Source organism: Notolepis coatsorum, assembly GCF_963971535.1.
Source record: "Notolepis coatsorum genome assembly, chromosome: 19".
Lineage (NCBI taxonomy): Eukaryota > Metazoa > Chordata > Actinopteri > Aulopiformes > Paralepididae > Notolepis > Notolepis coatsorum.
The window spans coordinates 55,746,871-55,750,055 of NC_140183.1; the positions used below are offsets into that span (position 1 = coordinate 55,746,871).

At 42.7% G+C, this 3,185-nt stretch overlaps 1 long non-coding RNA gene across 2 annotated transcripts; it reads left to right on the forward strand.

Annotated features, from left to right (window-relative positions):
- The first annotated feature begins 570 nt into the window (after positions 1 to 570).
- Positions 571 to 3,091, forward strand: LOC311246229. Of its 2 annotated transcripts, none has more exons than XR_014620789.1 (3): positions 571 to 633; positions 1,276 to 1,419; positions 3,019 to 3,091. It is a non-coding gene; the product is annotated as an uncharacterized lncRNA (long non-coding RNA). The 2 variants fall into 2 exon arrangements; XR_014620790.1 differs by lacking the exon at positions 3,019 to 3,091 and adding an exon at positions 2,309 to 2,426.
- The last annotated feature ends 94 nt before the right edge of the window (positions 3,092 to 3,185 follow it).

Here is a 3,185-nt window from a genome sequence, read left to right on the forward strand (position 1 = left end):
CTGCAATCTGTTAATAAAATGTTCAATCAATCAATCAATCAACCCCCAACCCCCCCCCCCCCCCCCCCCCCCCAACCACCTCCAATGTACAGTCCCCCCCACCCCCACCTACCCAATCCAATGTACAGTTTCTACGTCAAATGTATATACTCTTTTCTCTGGACTCTTTTGGTATCACAAACAGTACTGTATTTGCAAATCTGGTATGTCATAAATGTATAGATGTAGCAGTACTGTCTATCTGTATGTCATATTATGTTACGATGAATTTAAAATGGGGGACCCTGATGTAAACAAGACAAAAGTCTTTATCTGGTCTGCATCCCCTTAACAATTGTATGTATTGAGCTGTACTGTACTGTACCCATTCTGCAATCTGTTAATAAAGTTTTCAATCAATCAATCAATCAATCAATCAATCACATCTCCGCTTTCGTTCTAGTCTCCCTGCCTAGACCTATTTTGGCCGGCAGGGGTCATTGGTTCCCTATTTTTCCAGTCCTCCAGCTTGCCGCCTGTCTGCCCAAGCAATGTTGGCAAAACACCCCCTCCTCATCGGGATTCGTGTAGGGAAAAAATGGCGGACAGGCACTAAATCCACATCAGAAAAATACACAAACATTACAAAGCAAGGTAAACATACTCGGACGTACTGAGCAATCTCTCCTTCTGTACAAGAGCCCAGTGTTAACTCCACGTTACCATTAGCTAGTCATTTGCACGCTCCGTGTGCTGGTGGTATGCACACATTTGCTAATGCTAATATTTATAATCAGGTCAACGAGCTAGTTAGCCAGCTAGCATGCTAAGTTAGCATTTTGGGTCTAGTTAGCCGTGCATAGCATAGCATGCTGGATGTGGTAGCTGCAAGCTATAGCAATGCATGCATACCTGTTATGTGGCTGACGTCAAAACATAACGGTACCATTCTGGAAGTATCCGTTTATCGGTGTCCTTGTGGTGACTCGACCTGTACACTTAACGTCACCTAGAACATTAGCAGTCATGTTAAATGAGCAAGCAGTTATCATGCAAATTAGCCTCGGCTAGGGCGGGGGGAGAGGTCCCATGTGTTGGCTTTGTGTTTTGAATGGAACTCAACACATGCATGGAATTTCTACCCCCAACTAGTTTAGCTCTTATTATGACTACAAAGCCTCTTCGGCTGTCAGACAAGCCGTCATAAGCTGGACAGATAATATACGGCGTGTTTTAACGCGATGGCGACTGGATGAAGCTGTTTATTATTTCACGCCAGTCCTGTCACTTTCTCAGAGCAGCAGGGGGAAAAGGAGGGAGCGGGTCGCTTTAATTCGGACGCCATCCCCTCCGCGCAGGAAAAAGGCGCACTTCTGTTGAGAGGGACGTCAACTGAAGAGAGGGGAGAGACGTTTCGAAACTGTTATGAAGTTTTAACTGGTAGGTTTCGTGAATATCGGTTTCTTCACTCTCTGTATGCATGTCCGTTGCCATTGCTTGTTTACGTCTTAATCTGCAACGTTAACGTTGAGTTTATAATAACGCAATACCAATACGGATAGATGTTTCTTCTTTACCAATCACAGTTAGAGTCATTGGTATAGCTGGTTTGACAGGATTGTCTGTCCAAGTGGTCGTTGATATGGCTCATGATACATTTGTGTCATCATCATTCAGATTCATTTGTTTACATTTTCCATACATGTTGCCGGCCATGCTCAAGATGGTTGCAGCTTGCAACCTATTGAGTCGATTTTCTGTGTGAATGTCATAGATTTTAAGTGATTTAAATACTTTTTTACAGGCTGTTTACTGCAGCTGCATTGAGAAACAGACAGCAGCACTTGTTTATATCAGTCTGACCTGTTGACCTGTGAGTGTAGGTAGTGAACCTAGGTCTGGGGGGTTACAGGGGTCACAGATCCTCCAAGGATGGTCAGACTTACTCGTCATCCTCCAGGACCATTCAACAAGGACAAGCTTTTCTCTAGACTTGATCTTTATTGGTTATTTGAACGTTTTACACATACGTTAAGAGTGTAATAGTCGTTTATATGTTTATTTACTATAAGGTCATTATGCACAAATACACAGTGTTATCATGTTACCCATTCAGTTCCACATGTGTGTATCTAGGCTACTTGTTAAGTAAAAATGTCTACCAGGGCAGAGTAAGCTCACTTGCCGGTGTTGTGTCTACAACCTGTCAGACAGTTAACCTGCTGTAGAATATAGTTTGTATGGGTGACTGACCAGGGCAGGCTGACAGCTGGCACCTCTTTGTTCAAACCTGTTGTTTGCCTCCTACTCCGACCCCCTGCCTGCCTAGAGGACATGAGGCCAGCCGGTTAACAAGCTAACAAGACTCCGCTCCACAGACTGGCTGGGAAAATGCTACAACAATACAATGGAACATCTACCCATATGCTTAATTTCCAGTCTTAAAGGTACTGTAAGTGGTGTTTTTTTGTGTGTTAAAATACATGTTAAATAGCTCTACATTTTGAGAGCCATCACTGATGATATAGAGTGTTTGGTCAGTAACATGGGTTACCATTCTCTCCACTCTGCAGTGAAAGAAATAAATGTTCTGTATCCCATTCACACTTTATCCAATCAGGAGAGAGAACTCCACACTGCAATATATATTATATTGTACATTTTAAGCAAATAGCTTGACACGCCAGACTTACACTGCAGTGTTTCAAGCTCATATTTGCTTAAAACTGTTTACATTTTATTTCTTACTTTTGCAGTGTGGAGTTCTCTCTCCTGATTGGATAAAGTGTGAAGGGATACCAGACAATTTATTTTGTGTTTATTGCAGAGTGGAGGGACTGGTAAACCCATGTTACTGACCAAACACTCTAGTCATTTGAATCTAATATCAGTGATAGCTGTCGGAATGTAGACGACTTATTTTAACAAAAGGAAAGTACCACTTACAGCACCGTTTAACTTGTATTAAATCATGTGAATGTGACCTTTGCCCTTGTGATGGTTGGTAACAGTGTTTTTTTTCTCTCTGGTTGTCTTCAGAGGCGGTCACTGTCGTGTCGTGAACTTGGTCAGTATTGCCAGAGCATGAGGAAGCCAGTGCCGCAAAAAGGTAAGGATGGATAACCTCATGCATCTGATAACGCAACAGAATCATGTATTTGCATTCATGGAAATCGCTCGGTACTGAGTGACAGGTCATTCGTCAC